Here is a 27,492-nt window from a genome sequence, read left to right on the forward strand (position 1 = left end):
TTTTTGCACAGCTCTGAATTGTGGCCCCAGACCTGCAGATGGAGTTGAGAGCATGGTCATTCATTTTCTTTCCAGAAAAGCCTCATCCCCTCTGTGTAACTTGGGCTCCACAGTGTGAGTGACACTCAGGGTGCTTTCCTGTAGAAGGGCCAGGGTTTTGTTAGCAGTGTTCTGCTCACATTAGCAGCAGATAGGCCTATTCTGCACCTTATTAAAACACACATACGCCTTCTATCATTCAGACGGTTGCATTTGCTTCTTTCATACAGATGGAGCTCCTCTCTTTAATCAATAATGATAATAAAGAGGCTGTTTTATTGAGCAGGTGCTGTGTGCCAGCGTCTTTCTGCTTTATTTGCATACATTTAGTAATCTCCAAATCCATCCTGTCGGTATAGCATTGTTTTCTTTAATGTGCAGTTGAAGAAACCCAGCCCAGTGAAGTTCACATGAATTTCCCAATATTGCTCAGATGTAGAGCCACCGCTACTCTCTATCCCTGTGCCACAAAGGGTCCCTCTCTTTGCATAGCTGCTGCACATGCTGAGAGCTACTCTTGCTCTTCACTGCTGGTTACTTCCTCCCACGTTGTTGAATACCTGGGGAAGGCCTTGACCTCGTTGGCACCATCCCTCACCACTTCACTCTGAGATGAAGGCTGACCTTTGACATCATGCTGTGGTTACAGCTTGGAGCATGGCGCCCGACCTAGGCCAGGTGGTTTGTCCCACCTCCTCAAGCCAGTAGGCTAGGCCACAGTGGGGACAACAGAGGAAGTCCTGGTCCAGGCTGGTATGGGCCGCGTCTGCTCCTCTTCCACTGGCCTAGGCAAGCCACGTGGCTGAGCCCAAAGTCTGCTGGGTGCTCACTCAGTCTCATGGGTGCCCTTCTGTCAAAGCAGATGCACTGTGGCCAGGGATGGTGTTCTCACAAGTGGACAGCTTGCAAAGGATGTTACCAAGTTTGTGTTTTAGCCACAAATGACACGAGACATCAAAGCATGACCTAAATCAGGAAGTTTTAAAAAAATTACCACTGCAAATCTTTCCTCACTGTCTGCCTGGTGTCAATTTGAAGGTGGAGATGTTCATGCCAGGATCCTGCCCAAGATTTGAAATTTATAAAGCTCAATGTAAGACTGTGTCAATATAATTGGTATCTTTGAGAAAAAGATTCAGATGAACTGTCTTGAAGGAATCTCAGCATTTGCATTTCTAGGTTTTAAGGTGATGCTCAAAGGTATTGAACATATCCTGCAAAACAAGGCTGACCCTACCTCCAGGAAACTCCCCAGCGGTCCCCTGAGGACTCCTGGAGAGCACCAGACATTCTGGGCTAGGTGGCTCTAAGGCCCTGTGGCAAACGGTCAAGCTCCATTGGTCCCAGCACAGATGTGGTCTATCAGGTTGGCTAGACTGGGCAAGTGTGAACAGACCAGTTCACAGTTCAGTTCCACATGCTGTGACTCATCTCCTTCCAGGACTTTCCTTACCTCGAAGACACTACCTGACATTCAGGTGTGTGCATTGCAGAAAGGCCAAGAAGGTAAAGGCACCTCTTGGAGCATCCCTGGCCAGCAAGGCATGGGGAGTCCCCAGAAAACCCTCCCCTCCCTTCCTCAGGGCCCTTCAGGGAATCGTCAGCCCCCTAGGGAGGCGTGTGGCTCAGGCAATGCCTGCCTCTTTTAATAGTCCATAGATCACAGATCTTGTGTCTCCTCCTGCACCTTTCTAAATAAACTACTCGTCTTGGACACTGTCTTGGGCAAAAGCCCAAAAGGAGGCCTCCAGGCTAAGATGTCTCCAGGTGGAAAAAAGAAAACAAAAATTCCCTGCGAATTTTTGTAGCATATGAAAGAAAGCAAATTTAATTGAAATCATTGCAGTTTGTTTTTGTGGTGGTACGGTCAATATTAATGCAGGGTTTCTCTCTTTAAGGCAGCAAACAAGAGGACGGGATTAGAATTTATGGTTAACACAGTTTTCTCGACAAATGCTATTTAATGTTAGAGAGGCATTCATTCGTGTATTCCTTCAGCAGATATTCAACACCGCCACGAAGCTTCCCTGCATGATGGGTCCACAGTGGCAACAGGACAGAGTCCCTGTGTTGGTAACTGTGTGTGTCACTGAGACTGGGCCACTGGCACCCCAACCCTGATGAGATCTCCCCTCTGGGTGTGTCCCTGAGGATGTCCTGGGAGGACATGAGCATTCGCCTGGGCACTCTGATAACAGCTGGCCTCCCTGGTGTCCATTGTCCCGTCCTCCAGGACGTGTAGAAGGGACAGGAGCAGGGGCGGGTTCTGTCTTGCTGCTAGAGTGGCTGCAAGATTCTCCTGCCTCCACACCTGGAGGTTCTCAGACCTTCAGACCAGAATGGAACCATCAGCTCCCTGGCTCTCAGCCTTCAAGTACGACACAGGCTTTCCTGGTCTCCATCTTGTAGGTCACAGAGAGTGGGACCTCTGGCCTCCATAACTGTGGGATCCAGTGCCTTCTAATAAATCCTCTCCTGGATGGACATTGTGTTAGGGTCTCCAGAGAAGCCGACCAACTGGGTGAATACATGATAGATGGACGGATGGACAGATATATCAGTGGTGCACGGATAATGGACAGTAGATGGGTACACAGATGGAAAGGTATGAGACAGGAAGATATTTATTGTAGGCATTAGCTCATGCAACTTTGGGGGCCAAACAGTTGTACTTCCACCTAATCCTAAAGGTCTGGGCATCAGGGAGCAGAGGTGTACCTCCCAGTCCAGAGAATAGGCCTGAACACCTGGGAACTGCTGGTGTCGTTTCCAGGAACTCTGGGATCCAAGGACAGGAGAAGACAGATGTCCTAGGTCAAGAAGAGAGAGGAGGAGAATCACCCTTCCTCTACTTTTTTTTTTCCTGAGATCTCAGGGATGTGCCCATCTACATGATGGGCAGATGGGCAGCTCTTCTGTACACAGTGCATGGATTCCAGTGCTGATCTCTCTCTGGAAACACCCCCACAGACACAGCTGGAGGTAATGTCTGCAAGCTGCCTCTCAGCCCAGCCACGCAGACACACAGCACCAGCCATCCTGTGTGCATGTCCCTTGTCTCTGGGGAACCCTGACTGGTGTGGTGCCCATTTGCATGGAGCATTCTCTTCTGTGAATCTACATCAATTATAAATCCAGATCATTGCTAGGTGTTAGAAATCGCAGTGAAGGATGCCCCAGGCAACATTCAGAAGAAGGGGCTGCTTTCCCCCCAGGTTTTGAGTGAGTGTTAGGATCATGGTGGATGCAGCTGCTGACCTAAGGCTGGCACGTCACCGCGGAGAGCAGGAAGCAGAGGTGGCACATGAAGGCCCTGGCCTGAAATTGGCTCAGCAGCATGAGGGCTGGCCTACAGAATATCTAGAGTGTGTCTTTACATGTGGATAACTGATTCAATCCCCCCAAAATGTACAGATCTCATTCAAGAAACCTGGATTTTCATGTTTTACTGAAAAATCATATCTCATGGCCCAGGGTCCACCTAGCCACTCAGTAGCAGATGAACATGGCTTTCCAGCATTTGCAGATGTTAGCAATGCCTGTGGCTTCGGATTGTCACAGATCCCCCTGCTCCCTGTGTTCATCAGTGCCCTGTCCACTTCCATCCCCAACTTCCCCTTGTTCCGTGGGATGCCCAGCTCATTTTCATCTCCAACCAGCCTCTTCCATGCCTTTGGTTTGACCCTTGCAGGGAAGCATGACCTCCACACTGTTTAGGGAGAGGTTCCCACCTGCGAATGAGCGCAGGGCCTTGTTCAGCTGGACGCTGGAATAAGCATGAGGATGCTCGAGCCGTCATGTGTGGAGCAGACCTGCGCGAGGAGGAGGGCTGGGCATTGAGGCCCCTTGCAGTGTGATCCTGAGAGCCTCCTCAGTGAGGCAGGGCTGAGCCTGCGGCGCCCGGAAGAAGGGACAGCCAGCGGCGGCTCTGCTCTGGGAAGTGCTGCTGGTGTTCTCTGGCCGTCTCTACAGTAGCCGCTGTACATGGAGCACCTGCGTCTCGTCTCCTCTGGTGTCAGGCTTCTCAGCCCCGTCACTGTGACCCACTGGCTCACCTGGTTGGAGGTCTTTCTCATTTTCTTTACTCTGTGTTCCTCATCTGTCATTTGGTATCTGAGGATACGAGGGCCTATGAACCTCAGATTCCCAAATTGCTCATGTCAGCACCCACGGTGACATCAGGGACTGGATTCGTGGGTTGTCCTCTGGCTCTGAGGCTGACTGGCCATGTGCATGTGGACACATCCCTGCCTTCTCTGAGCCTCAGCCCCTCCCACTCAGAAGGGCCTTCCTGATCTTGGAGCCCGGCTCCTGCCCACTGTCAGACAGTCCCGACATGGGGCTGCCTGTGAAAGCAGACTGAGTGCCCTAGGATTCTAAATTATGGCCACTACTGCTAATGTCCCTTTTTGCTCCCTCTGATGAAAATAAACTCACATAACAGTGCACATCATGTTTGTGATTGTTTTTTTTTTTTTGCAATATTTCCTTAGGTTATAAGGTATTACTATTTGCAAAGATTTTGATTCAGAATAGTGGAGACCTGGCATGTCGATCTCCCCCAATGTTGTTTTATTAATGAAACTGTAGACACACAGTCATGTTGATCAAAGTCTAGACTTAGCATCCATGTTTGCATCTCCAGATTCTGCAATTAACATTTCACTCCTCTGCTTCATCACCCATCAATCTACTCACCTTCTTTGCACCTATTAATCCATCTTGTCTTGAGGCACTTTAAGTTGCAAACCTAACTTCGCCTGACTATGTCAGCATGCAATCATTGACCAGAGCTCAACATCTGTCTGTAGTTCTTTTTAATATCAGATTTGCACAAAATAGAATGCAGAGATATGAAGTGCACAGTTGAGGGGTTGTGACAAATCCATAGCCCTCCTGAGACAGATCATTCCAGGTCCCTGAGAAGTCCCGATGGCCCTCCCCAGTCACTGCTCATTCTTACTACCCCCAGAGGAAATCCTTGCTCTATTCTTCCCAGCACAGATCGGATCTCCCTTTTCTAGAGTGGTTAGATCTCCCTTTTCTAGTGTCTTATACATGGAGTCACACGTCAGCTCTTTCACGTGGAATGACGTGAGACCTGTCCACGCAGTGCCGTGCATCAGGGGCCCCTCCCCTTCCATTGCTACGTCACTTTCCACCACGTGCATACATACATCAGCAACTGTTTATCTGCTTTCCTCTCATCCACCCCAGGCCACTTCCTGTCTTGATCCATCATAAATAAAAGTCACCATGACTATTTGAACAAAAAATATCTACACACAGACAGACCAAATAACCGTGAGGCATAGTTTTATTTTATAAAGCAGCAGTGGAGAATTTGGACTGGAGCCTTGGAGTCGGAGAGCCCCACAGGCGAATCCCACCTCCCCTCACTGATGCTGGAGAGCAGGCGAGTGCCTGTCCTGTCTTCTGAATTGCACGTAGTGGGGACTAGGCAGGCCCCCAGGGCTGGATGACAGGTGTCAGGAGCTGTGCCTGTCAGGGAAGAAGCCAGCTCACCTGTTTCTGCAATGGGTCCCCTCTGATCTGCGGGAGATTGGGACGGTTTAGTGCTAGGTCTCTGGGGTTGGTGCTGGGTGCCCCTCCTTGGTGCCCTTTGATCTCTTTCTTCTTACCCATCGTGGATCTTCACACAGAGGAGTCGGGCCTGCGGGCTGGAACAGGAGTCCCCTGAGCCCTGACTTCGTAGAGGCACCTGTCACCTCAGGATCTCCATCCGAAGCCAGTCTGACTGATTTGCTTTTATTTTATGTTTCACAGTGTATAATAAGTATTCTAAGAGCCGTCTTGTACAAATGTGCCTGTTAATCTTCGGTATGTCCCATCCACTCCCTCAGACAACCCCATGCTCAGCCAAGTGTGGGATCAGACCCCTAACATCATTCATCTTTTAAAAATTAATTCAATTTAATTTTACACTGTTTCCCATCAGACTAACTTAAAAGGAAAAAACAAGTACTTCAACAACACCTAAATCAGCTTTCGGCAGAACCCAAGTGAAATAATCTGAGGAGTAATCCCAGGTCTGGGGCTCCCCACCTGTGGGTTCAGCCCACTGTGGATTGAAAATGTTTTTAAAAAGTTTCTGCACCAGATATCTTGCAGGCCTCGGGTCTTGTCACTCTTCCCTAAGTAACACCGTGAAGAGCTGTCCACATGGCAGATGCATGTTGTTACGTACCATACTTCATGAGAGATAAGGACAGTATGGGGGACATGCACAGGTATAAATACCACGCCAGTTTGCTTGAGGGCTTGAGCACATGGGTTGGGGTCTATGGGGTTGTCCTGGAACCAGTCTCCAAGGACACTGATGGAGGCCTGCATCCCCATAGGGAGGTCCAATGGCCAGATGCAGAGCCCTCTGATGTCAGTGCACCTTTCCCTAAATCCCCAGCCTCATACACTGTTGGGACACTGCATCCCATAGCTCAGGGCAGTCCTGCTCGGGTGGCCGACCACACATGGCACGTCACCTCAAGTCAGTGCAGCTGCTCCACAGAGCAGAGCCTCTACACTCTGCATGTCCCCTATGTTGGACACACAGGGGTCCGCTCCCTGGGAAACACAGGTGTGGCCCCACTGCCTGAACTGGAGCATCCAGGGAGGGGCAGGCAGTGGTCATCCCACAGCCAGGCCTGGAGCCGCAAGAAGTTGGCCTCGGTCCCGAGCCTGGGCAGCCCAGGGGCGCTCCTCCTCTGGGTCTCCTCAGAGCACCTTGCTGCCTCACCTGTGGCCCCTGACGGCTAGCCCTCACCATCTGGGGTCCCTGGGGTAGTCTGGCCCCCCATCAGAGGCGACGTTTTCTTAGGTTGTCCTTATTTATACGTCTCTGCTTCTAAACCCGTCCTGAGTCACCGCCTCCTATGGGGCCGAGTGTGACATCTATCTTCTCTTCCCCTGGGAGTGGGGGATTGAGAGTGCGGTCGGTATGTTTCTATTTGACTACCCCATGGATTCGGAAATGATCCTTGGCTTTGGCAGTGCCCGTCTTTCAGGTGGCCCCAGAGTGCCCACATCGGCCTCCTCTGTTGTCCATGTCCCCTCTCCCTCTGTTCTCCAGGCACATTTTAAATGAATCTATAATTAGATCACAAAGAGTAACCTGTGGATAACACCTAACGTTCACAGAGATTCCATGGTCACTCTGTAGTAAGAATGAGATTCAATTCCAGCCGAGAGTGTCCATCTGGGGACAGGAAAGAGGACAAGCCTCTGGCCCCATTCACACGGGTCTCATTAGAGCAAGCATGGCTGGTTCCCTGACCTTTGTTGACTTACAGGGAGCATCCTCTGTGGTCCTACACGGGGGAAGGTGACCCCCTCCTGGGTGACCTCAGTGAGTGAGTATAGATCTTCAAGTGTCTTGGAGACCTTGTCGTCACATCCAGGTCTGGTTCTGCTGAGGGTGAGTGAGCCGAGGGCTTGCTGGGAAAGGTTGTTCCTTCTTCATTTGTTAGTGTCCAGACACCAGCAAGGGCTCCCTGCTAGCCACCACGAGCCCGTGCTGTGGCTCCAGGGTCTGCGGCCTGGAGAAGGGTGAGCAATTGGCAGGTGGGGGGCTAGCTCAGATCCACCTCCTCCGATGCCCCACAGAGGGTGGTAAGGCTCTCCAGGGTGGTGGGCCTGAGAACAAGCCTTGGGCCTTGACTGGAACATTGTGTCCTCCAAGGCCCTCAACTCTCTCAGTCCTTGGTGGTCATTTCACAGTTAGCACCCCTCACTCTTGACCAGAGCCCATGTGGCTCCCAGTCCTGCATCTAAGGTGCTGCTGGCCTGGACACTTCGAGTTCTGTCCTCCTCAGGGTTCTCTGTAGGCCAGACTCGAAGGGACCCCACGGGACAGCATGTCCTGTACAACGGGTCATGGGGAAGTTGCAGAAGAGGACATTGGTTCTGACGGGCCTCTCAGAAAGGGGAAGCACTCAGCTGCCTCTGACTTGGCATGTGAGAGGGAGGGCCCAGGGAAATCCCAGAGGTGAGAGGCATGGAGGGTGGGTCAGTGTCAGTGAGGTGAGCCATTGGTCAGGATCCTGCCCTCCCTGGCGTTGGGTGATGGTGTTCGTGGGAGGGTGCTGGCCCTTGAGAGCCACGTGTGGGTTGACAGTGGACTTCCCACTGCCAGCCTGTTTGGGTGGACACCAGCAGGAGGCTGTGCTCTATCCTGGCTCACCATGGCCACCAACACCACACAAGGACACCTCTGGGCACCAGGAGCAGTACCTCCTGGACCTCACTTGAGTGCCCTCTGCCTGCACTCTGGGGACCAAAGCATCATCTGCCCTGGGAGCAGCCTTCATCCAGCCTCCATGGTAGTTATGGATGTCCTCGTCCCCTTGGTGGGGTGACTGCAAAGTGTGGGTCACAGGTGCTCCCAGTGGGTGTGGCTTCCAGAACCCACAGGGCAGCCCGCCTGCTTCTCCCCTGTAGTTACTGGTTTCTCCTTCCAGGTCTCCTTATTGCTCTTATCTTTAGCAGTGAGTCTTGGATTCACTTTTTAATAAAGCTCTCTGCCCCTGATTCCCTGTCTCAGGGTAAAGACTAAAGGAGGCTCATGTTACAGCAGAGGCCTTTGCGTCACTGGGAAATGCTTGGAACTACAATAGGTGTCTTGTGCCAGGGAACAGAGACCCGCAGGCTTGAGTGGCAGAGGCAGAGTCATGTTGCTGGGTGGAGGTGGCCAGTCCCAATGCTGTTCTGCCTCAGGGTCTGTGGTTTGTGAGAAGAGGAACGCTTTATTTAAATAACTTCTAGATGATTTTTTACTATTTCCGGCCAAAGTCCTGACTGATCCATGATATTTACTTTGGTCTTCTTGATCCTGCCACTGAACCCACTAAGTCATTTCTGCGTGACTTCATTCAATCAACATCACAATATTTACAATTTATTCTGTCACTCCACGCCTTTCCTAAAAATCCTTCTTTAGAGTTAAGAGACAGCTGGCTCATTGGCCACCCTATAAAGTCCCATGCTGCTGCTGAACAGACAGTTAGGGTTGAAGTGGGATTCATCCACTTTAATTAAAAACAGCCAGTGCGACTTGTCAGGCACCTGCTGTGTATGTGCATACCCTCCCCCACACCACAAAGGGCAACTGGGCGAGCTCTGCCCGGGCACTTGTCCCTAGCTTTGACTTCAGCAACCAGCATCTCACAGCAGAGCTCTCTAAATGAGGCTGTCAATTTCATTAGAATTGCTTCATAAAGCTACAGGGTCAGCTTTGGGGGGTGTCACATAAATCAGCATGTCCTATAACCTTGAGCACTACATTTATCTTGTGCTTACACCTCTTGTGAATTTGGAAATCCAAATAAACTTGTGTTTACCATTTCTATAGTATGATGTCTTCGTTCTACAGTGGGATCCAGAGAAATGCACCGCACTTCTTCTCCTCTGTCTCCCCCATTTCTTGTAGTATCTGGCGCACGATGTGGTCTCAATGAGTACTTAAGCCACAGGTCCAATCCAAAAGCTGGGCCGTGCTGCAATGATGGCATAGAGACCCTACTGGATTTTTATACCTGGGTAGTGTAACTGTCCTGTGACCAAATTCACCACTAATTCTCCACCTTTGTTTTCCCTGGGCAGTTTGCACTTTCAGTGTGGCAAAAGAGAACCCCCTTGCAAACCAAACTGTTGAGTCCAGGCCCTTTCTCTGCATCCCCCAGGTCAAATCATCTTGCCACTCCAGTCTTCCCAAATCTTGGGAAGATTGCAAGACCTATAGCAGTAACAGCTACCAGGTGATCTCAAAGTCTGGACCCTGGGCTGGCAGTGCTTGTTAGACATGCAAATCCTCCCTCCCTACCCAGAGCTCCTAATGCAGGAACTCTGAAGGTAACACCCATCTTTCTGGGGTTCAATGACTCTGGCGACTGTCTGCCTACCAGGGTTGAGAAGCTCTGCTTTAAGAGCGGATGCATTGCCCCTGTTTATACCGAGACATTCCCTGATGGGGCCCCGTCACTATGGAGATCTGGGGCACAGGGAGCCTGCTTGTTCTTTCCTTTCCTGTTGAACCCATCAACATTCCAGATTTCTTTCCTATAATGAATTGGAGATGCAGATAAGACCACATAAAATGAAGTAACGTGCAATAAAATAAGGAACCACACATGGAAATTTTTAGTACTCGATAATGCTTCAATTTCTTTTTTTTCCTTAGAAACAATCTTCTTAGGGAATGACCTACCTTCCCAGGTATTTGCAGGAAGGGCTTCTTAGGGAAGATACACCCTTCTTTGAGATTTCTTAAAACAATGGGTTATTGACACATAGCAATGATGACATGATCAAAGTGAATGTGTAGAAGCAACCAGAGAAGATCATGTCATAGAGCGGTGCTCCCTGGGTCCCCCAGGACACATCTGCCTCCCACACAGTACCGTCTCCTGGGTTCCAGCTGGACTGGGTTAGTGTGTCAGTGTGCTGAATCCTGGGTGTCAGTGCTGGGACGCTGGCCAGAGGCACTGGAAGTTAGCTTCTGGGGAAACACATGCTCACTGGTGTCAGGGGAATGGGTGCCTCATAGGACTGGAGAGCCCAGGACTCGAGGGAGGCCAGAGCCTCGCCAGCCTCTCCAACAGGGTCCTGAGGATGCCGCCCTGGACAAGCTGCTCCTCCTCAGAGTTCCCAGAATAGACACCTCATCCAGGCCCTAGTAGGAGAGGAAATAAACCGTTACTCCCCCTTCGAAATAGCATTGAGCATGTCCTTGACCCTTGTTCTTATTGGGTTATGGATTCCTCCCTAAATCACCAGATACCTAGTGATGCTGAGATGGCTTAGACCAGTGGTTCTCAAACTGTGGTCCCTGGCTCCTTGTTTCAGTGAGCTTTTTCTGGGTGTGACCAAAGACCTGGCAAGAATAGTTAGAGGAGGCAAAGTTTATTTTGGCTCATGGTTTCAGAGGTTCAGTGCATGGTCTGTTGACTCATGAGGCAGAACTTCATGTGGGAAGGGCATGGTGCAGGAAAGCTGCTCAGGACATGATAGCCAGGGAGAAAATATAAGCCCCCAAGGGACACCTCTAGTGACCCACGTCCTCCAACCACACCCTACCTGCCTACAGTTACCACCCAGTTTATCCACGTCAGTGGGTTCATCTACCAATTAGGTTATAGCTCTCATAATCTAATCATCTCACCTCTGAACTTTCTTGCATTATCTCACACATGAGCTTTTGTGAGACACCTTGTATCTAAACCACAATCGCCCTTTAATTTTATTGGGGATCCTCCCCCCCAAAGAACCCAAAACCAAACTTCAAAACAAAAACTATTTTTGTTTATGTGGGTTCTACCTATTGGTATTTACTACATTAGAAATAGAAACTGTTATAGAAACTGTATTTGAAAATTTTTAAATGTGTACTTATGAATTAATTCTGCAAAGCTATATTGCATGTTAGCTTAAGTAGTATAATTTTTTGAAAAACGATTATATTTTCAAAAAACAAAAAAAAAAAAGAAAGAGACAAAGAGGGTACCATTTACATTTTTGTAAATATTTTTAATGTCTAGCTTGGGAGATGCCAACTGAATTCTCGTATCTACCCCTGCATTTAAACTGGGGCAATACACTGATTTATTGATATGTAGGTAGACTAAGCAATCTCACGTATATATAGATAAGGGAGGGCTATTTTAGTAGCCATCCAGATCATTGTGTATGGTCTTTTTAAATACTATATCAGAACTTGTGTAATATTATGTGGTGGTTTCTTAGGTTGCTTGCAAGGTGGACTCTTGGGTGGTATCTAGGAATTCTGGTGTACCTTCACCTTTGGAATGGCTCCCTAACCAAGCATGATTCCACAATGTTGTGAACTGGTTGTTGAGAATACACTCATTCCCTCCTAGGTAGGACCTGCTTCTTTATACACTATCAAAAACTCGCATTTTTTTCTTAAATACCAGCACTCACCTCATCAAAAAAAATTATAAGTACTGAGAAACTTTCAAAAATCCCAGTGGCAGATACCAATTTTCCAAAATTCCAACTTTTGCTTAATAGCAACACTGCGGTCATGTGTAACAAAGACTCACCATTGATTTCTCAACATGGTTGACTTGGTTTCATTTGCTCATATCTAAGATAACTTGTTAAGTTCCCACTCAGACCAGCCATCCTTTTCTGGTCATCTTCCCAGGGAAGGTGGTGCCCCTGGGGAAACTAGCCAGATGAGGCAGTGGGGTGTCCACATGGTCATCCTTTAGCCATGGAGGTCATCTCATGGTGCAAGTGACATGGGCATCTTGTCACTCAGACTGTGAAGGTGATGTGTGTTCTAGGGCAGATGTTTAGCAAAATGGTCATTTTTCTGCTTCCTCGTGGGTGGCTGCAAGTGAGGTGCACTTCTCAGGCTGCACGTGCCCTGGAAGATGTTTGGTTCCAACTGCTGGAAGCGCAGTCTCTCACGGCGCCGACTCACGCCCAGGGGACCATGGACCATTATTAATGCAAAAGTAAACAGTAACCAATTCAGTTGACATCCAGACTTTATTATAGAAATATTGTGGCTTTCCAGCAGTACTGACAGTGCCTCAGGGACCCCTGAGATTCACAGACGGTCCTTGGGGGACCCCACACTTAGGCCATCAGGAATCCCTGGTGGCTAAGGGGAGGTGGTTCCCATGGGGGCACGGGGCACCTGAGCAGACGGAAGGGAAAGTGAGCTTCATCCTGTGAAAAGGCCTCGGAAGGTGGGGGGATGTGATAGGAGACTGTCACACATGCTGTCCAAGGAAGCAGGGCTCTTCAGCCACAAGTGCCCCACGGATGTGGAGGGCACAGGCCTGGTTGTGGATGGCTCAGTGGCTCTCTGCCACAACCAACCAGGTTGCCACTTCAAGTTCCCTTCAGTTTGTGGACTCTGTCAGATGCGGAGGCCACTGTGACGCTCTTGCTCATGTCTCATGGGAGATGGGCCACGTGACCTATCAGAAATCGCCTGCTTTTATTTTAATAAAATCAACCAGGCAAAGAGACCTGGATTCCCAGGCCAGAGTGGCCACGGAAGAGCGTTTTGACTTTTGACCTCAGACACGTCATCAGCTTCTCATCGGGTCAGAGTTTTCTCATGTGTCAAATGAGGCAGGTTGGTGATGACCAAAATAAAGGCAGACCCCGACAGACCCGAGACTCCAGCGGAGGCATGCTGCGGAGAGCGCACTTACCATGAGCTGCTGGTCAATCTGAACCCTATCGCGCAGCCTCTGGCTTCTCGCAGACTCACGTGGACACTCTATAAATGCATTAAGAAAGCGGTGAAGCAGAAGCAGATTCAGTGTGGGGTTAAGGAGGTTCAGAAATTTGTCAAAAAAGGCGAGAAAGGGATCATGGTTTTGGCAGGAGATACGTTACCAATTGAGGTGTGAAGACTGGAATCTGCCCTATGTCTATATCCCTTCTAAGACGGACCTGGGTGCAGCTGCTGGCTCCAAGCGACCTACCTGTGTGATAATGGACAAGCCCCACGAGGAATACCAAGAAGCCTATGATTAATGCTTGGAGGAAGTGCAGGCCCTTCCACCACCCTTGTGAAGGACTTGGACAGCAGCCTAGGCACCTGTTCCAGAAGCTTTTAAGCTGGTAGCAGGATGATTGCCCATCCTCATAGCATCTTCCAATTCCATGAGGATTCTTCCCAGCTAGCTCCAACAGCTGTTTGTTGAAGGTAGAGCCAGCATCTTTCCATCAGTTCCACTTCCTGTTGAGCTTCAATGAAGAGAGTTCCAAGAATACGGAGTGGGAGAAATAAATGCTAAGACTAAAAAAAAAAAAAAAAAATGAGGCAGGTCATGAGGAGGAGATGGCTGAAATGGTTGCATGACAGATTCACGGGGAGAAATAAGTGAAAATCCTGTGAAACGCACATTACACCTGAAATCTTTCCACTGTGTAAAAGCAGCGGTTGCCCGTCCTGCGACCAAGGCCCGTCCTACCTGCCGGGCGTTGCTTCTCTCCTTGGTGTCCCTCCTGTCACCCTCTAGTTGGTCCCAGGTCAGGACTGGTGCTTACTTGGCACACACTGGTCCTGTCACATCAGTGCACAGCTGTCCCACAGTTCCTATGACATGCCAGTGGTTAAGTATCTTCCTGCAAGAGCAAGACCATCCCAGATGATCACTCCCTGGGGGTCCACGGTTTCTGCTTGACCCTCCCTCTCTCCCCACACACCCAGCCTTTTTCCAGCTGGGCTGCCCTTTCCCCAGGGTCTGGAACCCATCTGGAAAGGACACCTTTATCTGACCTTTGAAGCTCAGTGCAGGAGGTGGCAATCAGTACTTCAGATGTTTCAGAATAAAATGTCAACCAGAAAAATAGGTCTCTCTAGTGTTTTTTTCTGTAACCTTCCCATAGGTCAGGTGCAGTGTGCTGTTCTGGTGTCCGACTCCTTCTCTCTGTGCGAGTCCTCCTCCTCCCCTTCTAGGAGGACTGGGAGGGGACTTAGAAGGGGAGGGGGAGAGAAGACAGCCCTATGTATTTCCAACCGCTCACAAATGCACAGTCCCCAATCCCCAAGCACCAAGGGTCAAAAACACCTCACAGAGCAAACAACATCTCTATGCACTCTAGAGAGACAGTCATCTGTGTTCCTGGGGCCCTTGAGCGAGGCTTGAAGGTGTTATGGAGATGCACAAGAGAGGACCGAGCATCCTCTGCCTGGGTGTCATGTGGCAGAATCAGAGCCTGTGGTTATTCCCTGGGGCCTAATTCAAGCATCCCCAAGGCAAGCCACCTCTCAAGAATTGACACGATGTGGTGGCCGGGCCCACTTGTTGAGCACCTGCCATGCACAAGCCCAGCTAGAGGCCAAGGCTGCATCCACGAAACAGCATGGATAAGGAGTTTGTAGGGGCATGTGATGAATTGCACTGGTCACATGTCATCGGGAGCCAAAGAGGCAGGTGTCTCAGCTGAAGAATCCACAGATACGATTGAAGATTGAAACACAGGGCATGTTTAGCTGGTTGGACCAAAGGAGCGTAGCTTTAGGGGGAGTGCCCAGGAGGACTTTATATAAGCTGAGTCTGCACAGAACCCTGGGGTTTATAAAGAGGTTGGAAGTCGTGCCAGACCAAGGGATGGCATGAGCAGTCACCTTGCTGTGTGTGGGGGAGGGCAGGGGCAGCAGGTGGTGGGGAGCATGGTGGTCGAGGCCTTGCTCACATGTAGTTTTAGTCACCCCATGATGACCCTTTGGTTGGACTGAGCATTTTGTTACCACCCCTCATGTCAGAAGCTGCAGGGGCAGAGGCCTTAGGGTCCAGTGGCACAGAGCCAGGGAATGCCAGGTCTCCCTCAGTCAGGGCAGGTGGGCTTCTCCTCCTCAGGGGCTCAGGATGCATCTGTTCCTTATGATTAACTGGGTGGGTGGTGAGGCTGCTTGCCGGTGGGGCACGGTCCCCTGACTGCGTGGACTGGTCCTCAGCATCCTCTCCCTCATGAGGGGCAGAGGGTGCTTCAAATCTATTTCATGCTGTGATGGAGGAGTTGAAAACCTCAATGCCACTTTCCAAATACAGAATTTGGGACTCTGATATTACTTGACCTCAATTGTCCAGTTGGTCATCAAGGTCAAGCAGATTACCCACACTCAGAGGCAGGTGCATTTGGGCCAACTCCCTGAGATTTTGAAAATAGTTTTGGTCTGTTGAAGCCAAGGACCACATGAATTTTACAAATTAATAAATGCATAATGTGAAGTATAGAAGATATCCCACTGTTTCGCCATAAAATACTTCTTAAGAAGGTTTTTTAAAATAAGAAAACCATGAAATGAATTGACAGCTCTGTATCTGGAGAGAAAGCGACTTGTCTTTGGGTTAATTTACAGGGGAGCTTTATGCCTCGCTTCAGTGCCATGGATGGTGTCCAGGAAGCCGACACTAACACAGAACACACAGCTCCTAGGCCCGGACCAACTGGGCTGCTGCCCTTTGGATAATTAAATTTATTTCTGAAAACCTCCTGAGATTTATATTTTTAATATCTCTATTTGAAGGAGGCTTGTCCTCTTATGGAAACAGAATGCTTTTCTTTCTGAAATGCTAATTGGGCAGAGAACCCAGAGATAAACAAATTGATTTAATTTTAATCTGCTTTCATGGCGAGGCATAATGATAACTGGTTTCTGTCTCACAGGATTGGAAACCACAGCCCTTAATAAGAGTTTGTGGGTATATTATGCAGCTTTAAATAGCTTGTGTAGTGCTAGACTGCTCTCCATGAATTATTCTGACTCCAGCACTATCTCATGGGCTCCCAACACTTGTCTGCTTCAGATTTTCAATCAGGGAAACTATTAGTGTGACATGAAGAAGCTCAGGCCTCCTGTGCGAAGGCACTTCTTCCACGCCTGGCATCCGTGTGCAGGACCCGCCCTGGAGAAACCAGGCTTGCTCCCGCTGCCAGGAGAAAAGCAGGTGTCAGGGTGGATGAGACCACTGGGCTTCTGTGTACAGGCTGTGGGGATGACCTGCACCTCGTGGGTGCAGGTGTTGTTTGGGGCATGGTTTAGGGTGCTCATCCTGAGTTAGCCTCAGATAGGAAGGAAGGTCGCCACAGCTTCATGTCAATGAGCTTATACCTCCCAACGCAGTGGCCCTCCCCAGAGAGGTGTCCCTGAGTCCCAGGCCAAGCCAAAGCCTCTGTTCCCCACTCCTGGCATCTTGAACCTTTTGCTCTACCGAGCGCCACCCGTCCTCGTGAGATCCTGGATATGACGTATGCCTTCTGCTGCGGCCGTCCTTGCTGTGGAAGTCCCCGTTTTGGCCATCCTCTAACACCCACGAGGCAGGGAAGGGGTGACTCTTTTCACCTTGATGTTGGGCTGTTTGTATGGAACAGTCAGTGGTGAGTGGCTCTCGGGGTCCCATCTCTCCTCCAGGGGAAGGGCCCAGTGACCTTCCCAGTGGTGGAACCGCTCTTGGCCTTGAGGAAGCCACTGAACTTAGTGAGCAGGGAGCAGTGGGAAGGACTCCCCCTCCATTTATTTGGTGGTGGGTATTGTTTGTTCCCACACTTGCCTGTCCATGCCTACCTGGCCAATCAGCTCTGTGAGGGGGTCATGAGGACCATGGTGTCCGCGCCCACATCTCCAGCAACTACGCAGGAGATGCACAGCGAACATGCTCCTCTGTTTTAGGAAACGCCCCTGCCTCCCTGCATGGTGCTCATCAATGGGCAACTGAGTGCACTCTTGGACCTCTGCACACTGCCCCAACTGTTCCCATGTCTGCTGACTCCAGCTGCATTGAGTGCCACAACCCTCCATGTGGCACCAGGATCCACGTTCTAGATACGTGCATGTGTGGCTCTGGCCTCTGCACCCTGTTTCCCAAGGCATCCAGCCCACTTGACCACCTTCTTTTTATTTGAAGCCAGCACCCAGCTTTGCCCTGTGTGTTACCTGATTTTGCCTGTTGATGTTTAGTGTGAAACGTCCCTATACCATTGGACTTAGAAGAGATCCATGTGATAGAAAGCAAAGGTGCACTTATTCTTTGCACATCAAAAACTTTTTGAGGCCAGGCATGGTGGTGCATGCCTGCAATCCCAGTGACTTGGGAGGCTGAGGCAAGAGGATTGCAGGTTTGAGGCCAGCATCAGCAACTTAGTGAGGCTGTAAGCAACAGAGCAAGACTCTGTCTCAAAATAAAATATTAAAAAATGGCTGGAGATATGGCTCACCAGTTAAGCTCCCCCGAGGTTAATCCTTGGTACAAAAAAAAAAAAAAAAAAAAAAAAAAAACTATTGTAAAAAAAAAATCAAAGCCTTTAAGGTGAACTCAGTTTGGAGACTCAGCCCAGCTGTCCCCTTTTGGGCGTCTTCCAGCTCAGAGTCCAAGGCAAAAAGACTTGCAATAAGCAGTTTTGATCAGGGAGTGAGAAGAATTCCGGGCTAAGTTGTCACAGGTTTGGTAGAGGAAGAGGAAGGAAATTCAGACAGATTTTCCACTGGTGGCCTCAGACTCTGTCGCAGGGCACTGCCTGGGTGTGCCAAGTGTCCTGTGTGAAGAGGACATGCCCTCTTTCTACCCACGGGAAGCAGAGGCTGGCATCTTGGGGTTTGTGTGGCTTCTGTGCTGTGAGTATTCATCTACCAGACCTTTGGTCTCCCTGTGGCCCTAGAGGGTGTTCTAGAACAGCAGAGGTCTTCAGGCTCGAGCATGGGTGTGCCCTGTGTCCTGCCAGACAAGCCACAGATATATGGGCATCTGTGGCTTATTTATTTATAGATATTCCAATTCTTAAAATTGACCTGCCTAAGGAAATGCTTGGCTTCCTATTTCCCATTATTAGGAAGAAAGGGAGAGAGAAGGGGGAGGGGGAAAGGGAGAGAAAGGAAGGGAGGGAGGGAGGGGACATCCTGCTCACCCACCCAGGGTCTCCTCAAGATGACTCCCCTGGGCTGCAGAGCCTATGGTCCCAACAGCCCTGTAGACCACTGAGCAACATTATTGTCTCTGAGAAAGCGGATTTCTCTTATGAGGGAAAATGGGAAAACTTTTTGCAAGCCACCATTTCTAGTTCTTTGCTTTTAGTGAAGAAGGAGGAACTGATACAATTGTTACTTTCTTAATCATCACTTCTGGTGGTGTATCACAATGTAATTTGACACATAAGGAGTTCTAGGAATTGAGTGACATTGCAATAACAGCATGCACTTAGTCCAGAGTTTCTCAGAAATCCATCCATAAAGCTGAACTGCAGGGGTCGGTGGAGGTGGACCCTGTCTCCCTTGACTCCCCTGGCCCACTAACTTGTGTCCTGATGGGGGAAGAAAGCCCCTGAGAGAGGACATCCACTGTCAGGTCACTGTGATCGGCACCCTCTCACCTTTTCTTCTGCACCCCAGAGGAGCAACCTGAAACCAGACTCCCTTTTACTGTGCAGTCCTGGGTCAGGGTCTGCCAATGAGGGGCGTGGGACTTTGCAATACAGAGAAGACCTACGCCTTGCAGCTTCACCTATGAAGCTCCAGAGCTGGGGACTTCTAGTGCAGGGAGAGGGCGTGGTAGGCGGGGGCTTCCTGACCCAACTCCCAGCTGGCTGCTGATGACTCATCGGAAACACTGTCAACTGAGAATGTTCTAGAACTGCTTTAGTTTTTTGTCCAGATAGGACCCTATAAGAGTATTACACTCTCCTGGCCCTATGGAGTGACCTGTGGTCATGTAACTTGCTGTGGCGAAATGACGTGTGTCACCTGCAAGGAGCCATTGCTGAGATGTTGTGCCTCCTCCATTCCCAGCACCAGGTAGCGCAGGCAGCCTCCTGGACAGCCTCCCCCAGCCTGGTTCCAACCTCTCCTCCCAGGACCTCACCACTGAGCAAAACCTAACTCTTCGCTGTTGTAAGTCAGTAGGGCTTGGGCTCCTAGTACAAACTGACCTGACTCTGCAACTCCACTCCTCTTAGTGATCAATGCATTTCTGGTAATATTTTGATGTTTTGTGTAGAATAATTATTCCCTAAAGCTATGACTTACTTTGTTTTTGCTTAAGTGTGTGCTTAACATAATTGTGATGAAATCTTAACATGGAATGATATATTTTTTAATTTTAAAACCCCTAATGGACAAACATGGATGGCATATCTTCAAGGCACGTGACAGAATGATTTGATGTGGACCCAGGTTTGAGTGAAGGCTGGAGCCAAGTTAGCACCTCCTTCTCCATCTGCACTGCACCTTGGGGCCCCAGAACTTGTGGGAGGAGAAATTTGCACCCTTGGGCCACCTCCCCAGGTCCCCTCCTCTCCACCCTGGCAACTTTCATTCTGCTCCCTGTTTCTGAGTTAAGCATTTGGAGGCTGATGGACACCAGGAAGAACAAATTTGAACCAATGTACAACTTTCCATTGCAGATAATGACAGTCAGCCATAAAAGACCTAGAAACATAAAGTAGAAAACAGGGTAAAATACCGTGAAAGACAGAAAACAGGAACAGAAGTTCAAGGAGAAAAAAAAGGAGCCAGTATAAAATTTAACTGTGGTGAAGAAGAGATTGTGTACTTTTTTCAAAGTGAATAATGGTGGGTATCAAATCACCATGGTATTTAGCATCTAGTGAATACTTTTAAGCAAAAGATATAACAGTTTAATTTTAAAATGTCAATAGTTACAATATACTGAAAATTCCAACCTTTGCTGCTTAAAAGGGAGAATTTTAAATGTCAGCTTCAAAATATGCCTGGGGATACAGAGTTTTGTCAAAATCATTCTAGAGCATGGCTGTCCAATGGGGTTTTCTATGATGATGGAAATAAGCTCCATTGGTGCCGTCCAATGCCCTGGTCCCCATCCATGTGAGGCTCTGGGTTCCTCAACGGTTGCTATGCAACTGAGGAGCTGAATTGACTTTGTCTCATTGTAACTAATTTAAATTTGAGTTGGTCCATGGGACCAGGCACTGTAGCCTTGAGCTGTGCTTTTCCTAGGTGTGTGCAAGGAAGGCGAGTAGGTGGTGGGACCATCAGGTATAAAAGAGGTCCCAGCAAAATTGCAACATTTTTTTCCATTCACTGCTTTAAAAGGAGGACAACCTATTACAGTAAAGTTGGACACATTTTCTGCTGATTTCAACCACCATTAAGACAATGCTGCGGGTCTCACTGAGCACTTCTGGAGGATGAAGCTCTCTGTTGTCATAGGAAGATGTGAGAGGAACCCTTGATATCACCAAGGCCTTGGCCTGAACTTGGACTGATGGATCATCCATGGGCCCTCCTCTGCTCAGAGCTGATACAGGTGGTGGGTGCTGGCATGAGTGGTGGCCAGGGCCGAAGCAGCACTATTCCTGCAGTCCTGGTGCATGGACGGCTGAAGAGCAGGATGGTGGCCCGGAGGGTTTGTATCAGAGGAAGACCACATCCCAGAATAGCATGAGTGCTCTTTCCCATGCCCTGCACTGTTTTCCAGCCAGCAAAGGCAACCCGGACAATGTGCCTGCAATGAAGGCCAAGCAGAGGCTGGAACCTCCACGTTGCACCAACTGTGTGGTGCCTCAGGGGACGGTGTGTGCACTTTAGGACAGACTGGGATCAGACCCTCTGTACCCCATTATCTGAGATGGACTGTGGAATTCTGAGAAGTCTGGGCAGCTCCTCAGGCAGGTCTCTATTTTTTTTTTTTTAATTTTTCTTCCTGTTTCATCCCTGGAGAGAGAGATAAACAAACCTGTAGTGTCAGGAAATCTTCTCCCTTAAATGTGCATCATAAGCTATAATTTTTCTCTATTTTTACTCTTTGTTTTCCATCTTTCCGGGTTGCAGGGGATTTGCAATGGATGAGTGGGCCCAGGAGGAGAGAGGCCTGCATGCTGATGAGCATGTCACATCCCCTTCTTCTCATTTAGTTTAAAATACCAACAGCAACATGTGAACTAGGAAGAAAGTTTTAGGATGTCTGAACGGTCCTTTCTTCCTCTGATGACCCTATAATGGATGTTTCAACATCAACCCTTGGAAGTTCAGTGTGTGCTCCCTGGGTACTGGAACATGATGTGTGCTCTGCTCAAGGCAGGCTCTGCTGGGGCACTTTGTGGCCAGGAGGTCCTGAGGGGGTCACTCTGCACCTGGACTCCCATCCTCTGTCTTTCAGCGTTACCACCCAGAGGAGAGCTTCCTCCTGCTCCTAATGTCCTCAGACCCAGATGTGTCCATCGTGGGTGACCTGGGTCACGGTTTGACAGTGAGGGGCACTTGCACACATCCAGCCTGGGCAGGAGGCAGCCGGCTCCAGATGAGTACAGCTGGGTTGCTGAGCACCCATCAAAGACGAAACTGAATTCTGTGTAATCGGCTTGGCTTTCCAGTCTGGAAAAGAAGCCTCTGTAGTGGATTTAGCAAGTTACTGCACTTCTTCTTATTGCCATTGTTTTTACTGACAGCCTGAGAATTGGCAGGATATGGGTGTCTTGGAAAGAAAGAGAGAGAGACAGTAAAATAGCTGGGAGAATATGCTGTTTGGAAGGCTGGGGGTTCAGGCCACAGTGGGGTAGAGGAGAGAATTACTTCAGCGAGTGGAGCTGGGTCAGGGGCAGAGAGGATGCACCAGAGAAGAGCTTACCGGGTCTTCAGTTTCCCAGAAACATGGGCAGACCAGCAGGTCCAGTCCAGCTGGCACCCATGTCACTGAGAAATGGCAGGGAGCTGGGCTCCGGTCTCACCCTGCAGGTTCACTGTGATCTTCTGGCATGCAAGTTACAGAGGAGATGATGGGCTTCCCCCAGGCTGGTCTCCAGCTCCCGCTCTCAGTGAAGAAGACTCCAAAAGGGCCATATTTCTCTGCCTGAGGGGGAACAGTGGAGGGAAGGTGATACTGCTTGAGCAAGGGATGAGGAAAGAGGGGCTGCAAGAGACCTGAGCAGCTGAGGCAAGTCATGTGGTGTTCACTACTGAACTTGGCTACATGTTAGGCCTTGGGGAGCCACGGGAAGGTACTGTGGTGTCCTTGGGCACAGAGGGGCCTGCTGATTTTCTTTCTTGGACAGCATCTCTGCCCCATATTCTCTCCCTACCTTTCTCTAAACCTCAGCCTGCAAGCGGCTGGCCACCCAAGGTGGAGCATTGCATGAAGTTTCTCTCTCTCTCTCTCTCTTTTTTTTTTTGATTGACAGCTCTTTATTTAGAGGGTATAAAAACATGCTTTGAGATATGCATACTTGTGGAGTAATTAAATCAAGATAATTAATACATGCATCATCTCACATACATTTTTTTTACTTTGAAAATCATTCAGTCTAGGTGAATATACATACAGTGGCTCACACCTGTAATCTCAGCAGCTCATGAGGCTGAGGCTAGAGGACTGTAAGTTCCAAACAAGAAAAAAAAATTAAAAAAAACATAATTCATTATTATTAGCTGTAGTAACCATTCTGAGCCATGAATCTCAAAAATTTATTTTTCTTGGCAAACATATATTTGATATCTTTTAACTAAAATTTCCCCTTTATTCCTGCTCCTTCTTTCAATAATCACCATGATATTCAATGCTTCTATAAATTTAATGTTTTTACATTATACATGTAAGGTAGATTATTCTATATATGTCACTTTGTGACTAGCTTACTCCACCTTGTATAATGTTGTCCATATTCTTCTCTCTTTTTTCTTTTTTTAATTTTTATTTTATTTTTTAAATTTTTTATTGTTGGTTGTTCAAAACATTACATAGTTCTTGATATATCATATTTCACACTTTGATTCAAGTGGGTTATGAACTCCCATTTTTACCCCGTATACAGATTGCAGAATCACATCAGTTACACATCCATTGATTTACATATTGCCATACTAGTGTCTGTTGTATTCTGCTGCCTTTCCTATCCTCTACTATCCCCCCTCCCCTCCCCTCCCCTCCCCTTTTCTCTCTCTACCCCCTCTACTGTCATTCATTTGTCCCCCTTGTATTATTTTTCCCTTTCCCCTCACTTCCTCTTGTATGTAATTTTGTATAACCATGAGGGTCTCCTTCCATTTCCATGCAATTTCCCTTCTCTCTCCCTTTCCCTCCCACCTCTCATCCCTGTTTAATGTTAATCTTCTTCTCATGCTCTTCGTCCCTACTCTGTTCTTAGTTACTCTCCTTATATCAAAGAAGACATTTGGCATTTGTTTTTTAGGGATTGGCTAGCTTCACTTAGCATAATCTGCTCTAATGCCATCCATTTCCCTGCAAATTCTATGATTTTGTCATTTTTTAATGCAGAGTAATACTCCATTGTGTATAAATGCCACATTTTTTTTTATCCATTCGTCTATTGAAGGGCATCTAGGTTGGTTCCACAGTCTTGCTATTGTGAATTGTGCTGCTATGAACATCGATGTAGCAGTGTCCCTGTAGCATGCTCTTTTTAGGTCTTTAGGGAATAGACTGAGAAGGGGAATAGCTGGGTCAAATGGTGGTTCCATTCCCAGCTTTCCAAGAAATCTCCATACTGCTTTCCAAATTGGCTGCACCAATTTGCAGTCCCACCAGCAATGTACAAGTGTACCCTTTTCCCCACATCCTCGCCAGCACTTGTTGTTGTTTGACTTCATAATGGCTGCCAATCTAACTGGAGTGAGATGGTATCTTAGGGTGAAATGGAAATGAGGACAACCACTCCATTCACAATATCCTCAAAAAAAAAAAAATAAAATACTTGGGAATCAACCAAAAGAGGTGAAAGACTTATACAATGAAAACTACAGAACCCTAAAGAGAGAAATAGAAGAAGATCTTAGAAGATGGAAAAATATACCCTGTTCATGGATAGGCAGAACTAACATCATCAAAATGGCGATATTACCAAAAGTTCTCTATAGGTTTAATGCAATGCCAATCAAAATCCCAATGGCATTTCTTGTAGAAATAGAGAAAGCAATCATGAAATTCATATGGAAAAATAAAAGACCCAGAATAGCAAAAAACAATGCTAAGCAGGAAGTGTGAATCAGGCGGTATAGCGATACCAGACTTCAAACTATACTACAGAGCAATAGTAACAAAAACAGCATGGTACTGGTACCAAAACAGGTGGGTGGACCAATGGTACAGAATAGAGGACACAGAAACCAATCCACAAAACTACAACTATCTTATATTTGATAAAGAGGCTAAAAGCATGCAATGGAGGAAGGATAGCATCTTCAACAAATGGTGCTGAGAAAACTGGAAATCCATATGCAACAAAATGAAACTGAATCCCTTTCTCTCGCCATGCACAAAAGTTAATTCAAAATGGATCAAGGAGCTTGATATCAAATCAGAGACACGCCATCTGATAGAAGAAAAAGTTGGCTACGATCTACATACTGTGGTGTCGGGCTCCAAATTCCTCAATAGGACACCCATAGCACAAAAGTTAATAACTAGAATCAACAAATGGGACTTACTCAAACTAAAAAGTTTTTTTCTCAGCAAAAGAAACAATACGAGAGGTAAATAGGGAGCCTACATCCTGGGAACAAATCTTTGCTCCTCACACTTCAGATAGAGCCCTAATATCCAGAGTATACAAAGAACTCAAAAAATTAGACAATAAGATAACAAATAACCCAATCAACAAATGGGCCAAGGACCTGAACAGACACTTCTCAGAGGAGGACATACAATCAATCAACTAGTACATGAAAAAATGCTCACCATCTCTAGCAGTCAGAGAAATGCAAATGCATGAAGTTTCTCTAGAACCACCACCACCTGGTGCCCGTCCCAAGTGCCTTTTGATTAGGAGAGGAAAATATAACTCAACACTTAAGGTGTGTCATTAGAGACCCCAGGCCACCAGCCAGGTCAGGGGGAGGACCCTGGATCAGATCCCTGACCTTGGTTCAAAGTGCCCAAGGCCTGAAGCACTGGAGTGTGAGCCCCGGGTAGGGGATTGTGAGTTGGGGGTGGGGCTGTTTAATGCAGCAGGGCTATGGAAGGGACATGCCAGCACTCAGGTTTGGAAGGACAGGAACCACAACCCTTAATAGTCTAGGGGACAGAGAGATACATCCAGCAGGTGCAGAAGGACATTGGCATCCAGGTGGAAGGAAAGTCACTTGTGCTGGGACCTGGGAAGTTTGGGGCCCTCTATTGAGAGGGGTTCTGCTATGGGACATGTGGAAATCGTGGAGCCGAGCAAGGTTTCTGCTCCCATGGCCTCCTGCCTGTGCTCACTGAAGCCTGGGGCTTGAGGACCCTTGTGGATAAAGAATCTGTGATGGGGACCCAGCATAAATGACAACCAGGGATGTGAAGGTGAAGAGGGCTGCACAGAAGGTGGCTCTCCTGTAGACACAGGAGAGAGGGAAATGAGTGCCCTTGGCTTGCTGGGGCCTGGGAGAGACTCCGCGTGTCCCCTCCCAACTCAACAGGACACTTGAACAGCCGCAGGAAGCCATGGACCCGAGGACATTGACAGGAGCTGCAGATGAGCCCATGGCCAGCCTCACCCAGCTGCAGAGCACCTCCCAGTCCACTCTGGGGATGGCAGCACCCCAGGAAAGGTTTCTGAGTTACCATGTGGCGGTTCCTCTTTGAGGGAACCAAGAGCACTCAGCACAGAAGCCCGAGCCGAGCAGAGAGGAGGGGCATAGGGACAGGGGGCAGTGGCCAGCAGGAGGGGCGTGTGGTGGTCCAGCGCTGGTTCACGTGACCAGAGAGCAGAGTGCAGATCCCAGAAGCAAAGAGGGCAGTGGTGATGGTGACTGACAGGGGCATGTTGGGGCCACCAGCAGTTTACCCAGCCTGAGTGGACCCCAAGAGACTTTTCAAAGGGGAGGGACCCAACCCTAAGAGGCTGCCATAGTGAGGCCACTCAGTGGGGCATCAAACCTGCAAGTACCGGGCAGGTGTTAGAGCAGCTTCACTCTGTCCTGAGGCTCAGACTCCCAGCTGTGTGTGGCCTGTGGGGTATGGACTGGGGTGACCCTGATGCCAAAGTCAAGAGGTGTTTTTTTTAAATATTTTTAGTTGTAATTGGACACTATACCTTTATTTTATTCACTTATTTTTATGTGAAGCTGAAGATCATAGCCCAGTGCCTCACATGGGCTAAGCAAGCACTCCACACTAAGCCACAGCCCCAGCCCAGGAGGTGAGATTTTATACATATGGGAATAGCTAATTTCTACAGATGATAGATAGAGAGGTAGAAAGTTAGATGCTACATAGGTACACCTAGAGAGATGATCAAGTATATGTAGATAGATAGCTGGATAACTAGATTATACAGACATATATATGATAGATTATAGAGAAGAAATAATAAATATGGATTGATAGATACATAAATGAATGAATAGATAGATGGCAGGATGGATGGATGTTAATGTGGAAAAAGAGTTACAATGTTGCTTCCTTCTTGCAACATCTGGGTCCCAATGTTTCCAACATACTTGTGTTTCAAAGTTCAAATTGGAATTGCGGGCAGCTAGGACCTAATGCACACTGCTTATTTCTCTGTCATGATTCTTCTTAAACAATTGTTATTCTCAGGCCTCAGCAGACCTGCTCTTTCCCAGTCCTACAGGAAGGAACTTCAAGGAGGAGAGAGACTTGGCAGTGTACATATGAGGACTTCCCAGACTTGGGAGGACTCCCATTCCTGCCTGTATGTTAGCTGCCATATTCTCAGTGATGTTTTCTTCAATCAAAGTACAGCAGGCTGTGGAGTCCTCTGTATTTCCTGAGTCTTGGGTGATGGTTACTCTACCAGAACATGTGGACACTGACTCAACAGTGACTTAGACCCTTTATTAAGAGCAAATACAGGACTCCTTCAGGGGACAGGCAGGTGGTAAAGTGGACAGGATTAGGTCAGAGCATGTGCAAGAAAGATAACTGTGTTTGGAGATGGCTAGGGGAGGGGGGCAAAGTGAAGCACTCAGGTGCCATTTAGCGGTGGCAGTGCAGCTATTGATGCTGTTATCAGGCC

General features: G+C 48.4%; 1 protein-coding gene and 1 pseudogene across 1 annotated transcript in view; both read left to right on the forward strand.

Annotated features, from left to right (window-relative positions):
- Tmem132d (transmembrane protein 132D) overlaps positions 1 to 27,492 on the forward strand; it is a 500,207-nt gene that overhangs the window by 189,360 nt on the left and 283,355 nt on the right. The gene's annotated exons all lie outside the window — the stretch shown is intronic.
- Positions 13,176 to 13,614, forward strand: LOC114105510 (H/ACA ribonucleoprotein complex subunit 2 pseudogene; annotated as a pseudogene).

This window comes from Marmota flaviventris, chromosome 1, assembly GCF_047511675.1.
Source record: "Marmota flaviventris isolate mMarFla1 chromosome 1, mMarFla1.hap1, whole genome shotgun sequence".
NCBI lineage: Eukaryota > Metazoa > Chordata > Mammalia > Rodentia > Sciuridae > Marmota > Marmota flaviventris.